The 8,572-nt window shown below is 41.8% G+C and overlaps 1 pseudogene; it reads left to right on the top strand.

The window, feature by feature from the left end:
• The first annotated feature begins 4,241 nt into the window (after positions 1 to 4,241).
• Positions 4,242 to 4,804, top strand: LOC108514062 (bolA-like protein 3; annotated as a pseudogene).
• Positions 4,805 to 8,572: the final 3,768 nt, after the last annotated feature.

Below are 8,572 nucleotides of genomic sequence, written 5' to 3'. Positions count from 1 at the left end.
AACAGACTTGCCTTCTGTGATCTAAACAGTATCTCTAAATCCAGATCACTTGGTTTATAAATGTTTTCCAGAAAATTATTATCAATCCTCTGCGAGATGCTGCATCGGACCAGGTGACACTGGTGTCATGGGTCACTTACTGATCTGGTAGTGTAGAGTACAGGCTACTCCATTAAGATGTCCATTCTCAATGGGGAAGATATCACTCCCAACTGGGTGAAAAATTGGTCATCAAGGGCAAAAAATATATATATATATTTGTGTGTATAAAAAACAGATATGCATACAGCACATGAGCAGACATACAGTTTATCTCTGCTATTAAATTTTTATGGGGGAAATCTCTAAAATGTCTACAAAGCCTCTTTCTCAGGAGTAGTGATAAATGTTGAGAAACCCTGATCTATGTATTACAAAGGAAAGAGAACTAACATTTATGGAGAGGCTTTAACAGTTGCCAGCAGTTTCATGCACCGTCTTATTTAATCCTCACAATAGTCATTTATGGATGAGGAAACTGAACTCAAATAACTTACCCAAAGCCACACAACTAGTAGGTGGCATAGCTGAGGTTTGAGGCCAAGTCTGTTTCCAAAGCCTTTCTGCTTCCATTAAACCAGGCTGCAAAGTCAAAGTCAGTTCAGAGATGGCTTGAGTCATTCTCTCTGCCCCCAGATATTTACCTTGTTGTTGGAGAGTAAGAACAGGAAAATAAGCAAATCACTAGCAGTACGTATGTATATGTCATTACATTGTCTTTACCTTATGATGTACACATAGGACAAGTTAATTTGTCTATGTCAATACAACTGGCTAAGATGGTTCCAAACACTATACTCCTCGGAGGTGCTCTGGGCCAGTCCCTGGGGAGCCCTAGCAGCTGAAGGCACCTTAGCAGCAGGGCACTGCTCAGGCCATGACAGGGGAGGAGATGGCAGAAGTTTATCCTCCAGAGAACAGATGAGAACTGCTACCACCCTGGGGAACCCAGATCCACCTACAATATTCCTAGGACTGTCTGCTTACTCCTGGCACCTGCAAGAGCAAAGGGGATAGCATGGCTTTAACTAAAAAGCAAGAAAGTATGTATCACAGTATTATTTTTGTAGTGTTTGCAGTAATAAGATACTCATAGAACTTGGAGGGGTGGCTTACACCTGTAGTCCCAGCTACTCAGGAGACTGAGGTCGGGGGATCCCTTGGGCCTGGAGTTTGAGGCCAGCCTGGGCAACATAGCAAGACCCTGTCTTAAAAAAAAAAAGATATTCATAAGAAGACCCAAATTTGAAAAAAAATCAAAATGACAAAATGAAATGTGTTGTAGCAACAAGTCAGGACAGGGTCAGGAGACCTTCCAGATGTCTCCTTAAGCAATTCACTTCCCTTTTCTGAATTTCCATTTCTTCATCCATAAAAGGAAAAGGTGAACTAGCCGAAGTTTTCTTCCTCCATGGACAGACTCTCGGTGTGTGAAAGGAATTTCTTTGTATATCTTGGAAGAATTCTTCCTTTCTGGTCCTAGCTGATGACATACTTAGATTTCCCTCTGGATTCCTGGGGATGACACCACAAATGACTTCAGGTGATTGTATCAGGGATATACCCTGGAATGTCCTGGTGTCTGGCTAAAGAAGGAAAAACATAACAGATGCTTTTGGAAGGTTGGTGCTACAAAATCTGCATTATGATAAGGAAATTGCTGTCAGCACTTTCTCACGAGAAACTCTGAAGTCAGCTACTTTCTGCGCTTTCATAAACCTGCTCTTCTTCACACAGAGCATGGACAATGACCCTTGATTCTTCCTTTCCTCAGTGTGGCCCCTGGAAGCTATGTCTCTGCTGGGAACCCCAGCTTCCAGTCTGGGCCTATGTCAGAATCATTTAATAGCTCCTTTCTACCCAGGAGAGAGATCTGGGCAGACAGGTTATCTCCCTTCTCATCCCCTTTACCAACCTCTTTTAGAGGCTTACCTAAGAGCGCAGTAAAGGAAGATGGCAATCATTGACCCCTCAAAGTGTGTCAGGCCGTAGACTAAATACTTTTCCCTATTATTTAATGGAATCATTGTAACAACTCGTTTCCAGTAGTTACCATTATTATTCCAGTTTTACAAATGAAGAAATTAAGTGTTAAAGAGCTTGAAGTGATTGCCCAAGGTCATAAAATGTCAGAGCTAAGATTCCAAGGCAAATCATCTTGAGCATAGCTTTATCAAGCAAGTCATTTGAGCATAGCTTTATCAAATGGAAGTGGAATTCTTTTCTGCCCAAAGTGGTCATCTTGACTCCACCACTTTAGTTTGTTCCATGGCTGCCCAAGGGGCCTTGATCTCCTCATACTTGACCTTTCTGGGTCACTTGGTAAGTCAAGACCTAGAGAGAATCAAAATTTGAGTGTAATATCCTATTTGTATTTCCAATGAGTACATTCTTTCACTTCTTTGTATCTTTAGCAGCTTTTTTCTATATCTTACATCCTACTCTCTCAAGAGACTTCCCACCAGTCTTCCAAGAACAGGTTCCTTCCTGCTGTGGTTAAGGCCAGTTCTTGCTTTCAGTGAGTCTTAGGAACACATCCTCCCTGTAATGACTGTTCCACAAGGGAGGTTCACTCCTGATGTCCTTTGGGCTCTATTGTCCTGCTAGATTCATTCATGCATATTTACCGAGCACCTACTAACTTCAAGGTAGTTCTAGGCACCAGGAATACAGTGGTGGAGAACCAGAGTCTCATCTGGCTGCAGACTTAGATGCACGGTGTTCTCCTCTCGGGCTAAGGGGAAGAGAATAAATATTAGTAAGCAGTGATAGTATGTCCTAGTATTTATAATACATTGCCTCATTTAATCATCACTAAAGCATAAAAAGGCAAAGGTTACTTATTTATTTTTTTAGAGATGAGGTCTCATTCTATTGCCGGGGCTGGAGTACAGTGGCACGATCACAGCTCACTACAACTCCTGGGCTCAAGTGATCCTCCCAACTTGGCCTCCAAGTAGCCGGAACTACAGGCATGGACCAGCACAGGCAAAGGTTATTATCCTCATTTTTTTTTTAAAGATGGAGTTTCCCTCTGTTGCCCAGGCTGGAGTGCAGTGACGTGATCTCGGCTCACTGCAACGTCTGCCTCCTGGGTTCGAGCGATACTCCTGCCTCAGCCTCCTGAGTAGCTGGGATTATAGGCGTGCGCCACCACACCCAGCTAACTTTTGTATTTTTAGTAGAGATGGGGTTTCACCATGTTGTCCAGGCTGGTCTTGAACTTCTGAGGTGATCCACTGGCCTTGGCCTCCCAATGCTGGCATTTTAGGTGTGAGCTACCACACCCAGCCACTATCCTCATTTTCAAAGGAAACACCAGAGGGTCCTAGAGGTCAGATCACAGAAACTTAAAAAAGGTAGGGTTTGCAGGTGGATGCCAGGGACGATGCAGAGGGCCTCTTTTTCTTTTACTTGAGAAGGGAATTATTCTCCTGGAGTCCCAGCCTCAGAGAAATGCTGGGGAGAAGCCACATTTCTTGCCCCGGCATTTATGACCCTGAGCACATTATTCACATTCTTACTTCTTTCCAAGAGCCTAAATCCACTAAAATGAATACAGTATAAGAAGAGAGTAATCTTTCCTGAAGTGAGTTAATACTGAGAGTGGTGGGAGAGTCCACGGGTTCTGGTTGCCAGGAAGAACTGAGCCCCACTCCATGGCAGCACTGCAAGGATGTGGTGGGACCACAGAGGGAATCATCACAGGATGCCTCAGGGAAGTGAGATGCAGGGCCTGGTGCCTCTAAGTTCCCTGAAGCAAGCATGCCACAAAAGCAGCAGTGAGCAGAACTGAGAAGATATGTAGGCTGGGTGGACCAATAGGGAGGAGATGGAACTCCAGAGGATTACGGCTGAATTTCCTTCCAGTCCAAAGGGATGGAGGCTCAGAATAGAAGTTAAATTTTAGGGAAATGGCTGGGCATGGTGGCTTACTCTTGTAATCCCAACACTTTGGGAGGGAGAGGTGTGAGGATCGCTTGAGGCCAGAAGTTCAGGACCAGTCTGGGCAACAAAGTGAGACCCTATCTTTATTTTTAAAAATGAAAATAAAATTTGGCCAGGTTTAGTGGCTCATGCCTATAGTCCCAGCACTTTGGGAGGCCAAGGAGAGAGAACTGCTTGAGGCCAGGGGTTTGACACCAGCCTGAGCAACATAATGAGACCTTGTCTCTATTTAAAAATGTAGGTGTCAGTCAGACATGGTGGCATGAAACCCGGCCGTGGCAGCACCTCTGCTCTGTGGGATCCACTATGTCCATAGGATGTTTGCCTCCCAGAATGACAGGGAGCTCAAAGTGACCCGAATTCTCAAAGAAAAGTTTCATTGAGCTACAGTGATCAAAGTCACTGACATTTCAGGAGGTTGAAATTAAGTCGAAATTTAATTTAATTAATTCATTTAAATTGAATTTAAAACGAAATTAAAATTGAATCAGAAGAATTTAAGCAGAAGAGAACTGTTCAGCAGTACCACAGGGTTAATCAGGCACTAAAAGAAGAAATCAAGGGATGCACGGATTGCAGATACGTACCTCCGTCCCCAAACACTGACCATGCCCTGGCTGCATGGAGGCTGCTGCTTTAAACCTTGGATGAACTTGACTGACACCATTCTTCCCTAGACATTCACCAAAAAAATGTGTATATTTTGTTCGTATACATTTCCATGTTATAATGATAGGAGATGTGTAATCCACTTATATGTTAATTAAAGGAAACAAACAACTGAAGTTTTGAAGGGATAAATAAAAATGTAAAAAATTAAAAATGAAAATAAAACTATAAAAATAATTTTAGGGAAGAAAATGCAATATATGTGGCACAGCTGGACTGAGATTCACACATACTACATACACAGGAGAGATACGTAACATGGTACTTTCTACATAGTAGGTGTGGTATATTATCATTAATATTATTCTTATTATTGTTACTATTAATTTATTTTAAACATAGTTTTCTAAATGTTTTGCCTCATTTTTCAAGAAAGTATATAAACTTCATGGACTGTAGACCCTTTTGTAGCCTTCAAAGACCACACACAAAAAATCGTACCACTAGACAGTTAATAAAGAGGCAATAGACTTTGAATAAACTGAAATAAAAGCATGGAGGTGTTATCACTGGCTAGTACAGGCACTTGCTCACTTTTCTCCAGCAGGTAGTCCACTTTCCAAATATATCAGGGTTCTCAGAAGCCTCTTTTGCTCCAGCTAGCTTTTTTTTTTTTTTTTTTTTTTTTGAAACAGAGTCTTGCTCTGTTGCCCAGGCTGGAATGCAGTGGCACGATCTTGGCTCACTGCAATCCGCCTCTGGGTTCAAGTGATTCTCCTGCCTCAGTCTCCCGAGTAGCTGGGACTACATGCAGGCGCCTGCCACCACACCCAGGCTAGTTTTTTTTTTGTTTTTTTATAGAGACGGGGTTTTCACCGTGTTAGCCAGGATGGGCTCGTCTCCTGACCTCGTGATCCGCCCGGTCGGCCTCCCAAAGTGCTGGGATTACAGGGCTTGAGCCACCGCGCCCGGCTTTTTGTATTTTTAGTAGAGGACAGGGTTTCACCTGTGCCAGAGGTGGTCTTGAACGCCTGACCTCAAGTGATCCGCCTGCCTTGGCCTCCCAAAGTGCTGGGATAATAGGCGTGAGCCGCCGTGCCCTGCCTCAGGTACCTTTCAGTGAATCCTTACACAAGGTAATGTTCAATGGCTCCTTAAAGAGCTACCCCTATTGTGGGCATTTTCATTGTCACAGACAACTCTGAAAGACTTAACTTCAAAATATTGAAGTAAGACCCTATACTGGAAAAATGTGGAGAGCCACACATGGACTCTCAAGGGAGATAGTTTTTGATGCCAGGCACGGTGACTCACACCTGTAATCCCAGCACTTTGGGACGCCAAGGTTGGTGGATTGCCTGTGACCTGGAGTTCAAGATCGGCCTGGGCAACATGGCAAAACTCCATCTCTACAGAAAATACAAAAACTTAGCTGGACGTGGTGGCACTCACTTGTAGTCCCAAGTACGCTGGAGGATCACTTGAGCCTGGGAGGTGGAGGTTGCAGTGAGCCACTGCACTCCAGCCTGGGTGACAGAGCTAGAACCCATCTCAAAAATAAATAAATAAATAAATAAATAAATAAATAAATAATAAAATAAAAAAGTAACCGCTAACTTTAAAAGAAAAAAGAAAAAAGAAAGAAAAGAATGGAAATTTTAAAAAAGATTTTTGAGCGAGGACTCTTGCACTGGAAGCCGTGTTATTATCCCAGGTTGCCCGCTTTTACTAGTGTCTTGACCAAAAATAAACCATACGTGTTCTGCTGGCGAATCAGATGAGCCCATACAGAAGACGAGAAGGAGGGTGATTCAGGGAAGGGAAAGAGAAAAGTAAAAGAAACACACACACACGCACACGCGCGCGCACACACCCACACACACACACACACACAGAGGAACAGAATGAAGTCACTTGAGCATAGCTTTATTGAATCAAAGTGGAATTCTTTTTTGCCCAGTGTGGGCATCTAACATATCTTAGACAAATACAGATGAAAAAGAGAGGTCCTTCCTTAGCACCAGGGCATTTCATGAGCTCAAGTTCCACATCTTAGTTTCATTATGAACAACAAATCTCCTGGGATTTTCCAACCCAAGTCAGCTCTGAGAATATCCACACTGTGGAGAGAGCAAGGAACTTCCTTGTTTCTAATACCAAGTCCATCAGATGATTCATAAGCCCTGCAAAGAAGAGTGAATCATTCTTAGAATTCATTTTGTAAATGCAAAATATCTCAGAGTGAGTGACAAATATGTCTAAACAACTGTGTTTTCGGCATAGTTAAAGAAGTTCAAGAAAGTCTTTCATGTCTTTAGCCATGTTCATGTCTGCTTTTGGAAGGACTTTGATTCTGTTTCTCGTTAATCAAAGTGTAGTCTGCCTTCCCAGGCCCAGATCTGGTATGGTAACTCCCATGAAGCCTTATCTCATGGCCCGCTCCTTCACTTGAAGCCCCATTCAAATTGCCAGTAGGCTCTGTGCTTCTTGCCTCAGCGTTTATGACCCTAAACAGAATATTCACATTCTGACCTTTTTCCCAGAGCCTGAATCCACTAAACTGAATTTAATGGCTCTCTTTCCTCCCAACTGTTAGGCTACTGCATTGGTGCCACTCACACTGGCACCTACCCACATGCCACATCCTTGCCAAATCTACTCATCTGGGGTGCATGATACAGAAATCATGACTTATGTGCTTTCCATGTCTCATTTATGAAAATAATGAACTTCATGACTACTAGAATTATGCACAGAGAATGAAAAATGCCACCTGAAATAAATTTTTTTATCACCATCAAATTTTAAGTTTCCTCTGATTATATAAATAATACATATCAGTTACATAATATTAGAATTACAAAAAGGGAAGAAAAAGAGTGAAGAATCAACTTCAGGGGCCAGGCATGGTGACTCATGTCTGTAATTCCAGCATTTTGGGAGGCCAAGGTAGGAGGATCACTTGAGGCCAGGAGTCCAAGAGCAACCTGGCCAACATAGTGAGACCCTCATCTCTATTTATTTTTTAAAAAATTATAAAATATAAATGAATCAACTTCAGAAAATATGAGAAATAGAATAAAATATCAATTGCTGTTCTCCTTCTGCGATAACCACCATTCGAATCATCACTCTTCCATGACTCTCCTTATGCATATATGTACATATATTTAATTTTATATAACTGTGTTCATATCATGCCTGCAGTTCTTACTATAGGCCTTCCTTTTTCAGTATAGTGGGTCTTTTTGCTGTTGTTTGTTTGCTTGTTTGTTCATTTGTTTTATACACATCCCCCTTCTCCTTTACTCCCTTAACTGAATAACTCACTCTCACCTGTTCTTGGTTCCTCTTCATTAACAATCTGATATTTGGTCTTCTAGATTTTTTCTCCTTGCTCATATTGCATGTATACACACACACATACATACACACATATACACATATGTAAGGGGAAAGGAAGCTTGTCATGATTTGTTCTATAAAAATGGAATTACATTACAAAGACATCTCTGATTCTGGCTCTTCTCACTTTTTGATCACAGCAGGGAAAACCCTACAAATCAACTGGTATAGAACAAATGTCTTCATTCTAATAAAATATCTTTAGTATTAATCTCATAGTTTGAATACACCATAATCTTCAAGGCTTTTTGCATTGATGAGTATATACTCTTTCCAGTTTTTTACCTCCACGATAGAAAGGAAATCTGAAGTCTACTCTACTGTAGCAATTTTCTTCTCTCACTTTTGAAGATTTGCTAAGGTAATTTTCCATTTCTTCTCTGTCCCAGTGTCAAGTGACTTGACTGGCGCCATGGTTCAAAATCTTTTGGAGATCATGAGTCCCTTTGAAAATGTCATGAAAGTGATCAAACCTCTCCCCAGATATGTACTGACATTTTTAAGAACTGCATGTAATTTTAGTGGCCTTGAACCTAGGTGACAACTTCCTGAATTTGAGAAAAATTTTGCA

The sequence above is a fragment of the Rhinopithecus bieti genome, unplaced genomic scaffold (assembly GCF_001698545.2).
Source record: "Rhinopithecus bieti isolate Rb0 unplaced genomic scaffold, ASM169854v2 scaffold_33302, whole genome shotgun sequence".
NCBI classification, from domain to species: domain Eukaryota; kingdom Metazoa; phylum Chordata; class Mammalia; order Primates; family Cercopithecidae; genus Rhinopithecus; species Rhinopithecus bieti.
The sequence above is the reverse complement of the archived record's forward strand: the minus strand, read 5'-3'. Positions and strand labels throughout refer to the sequence as shown.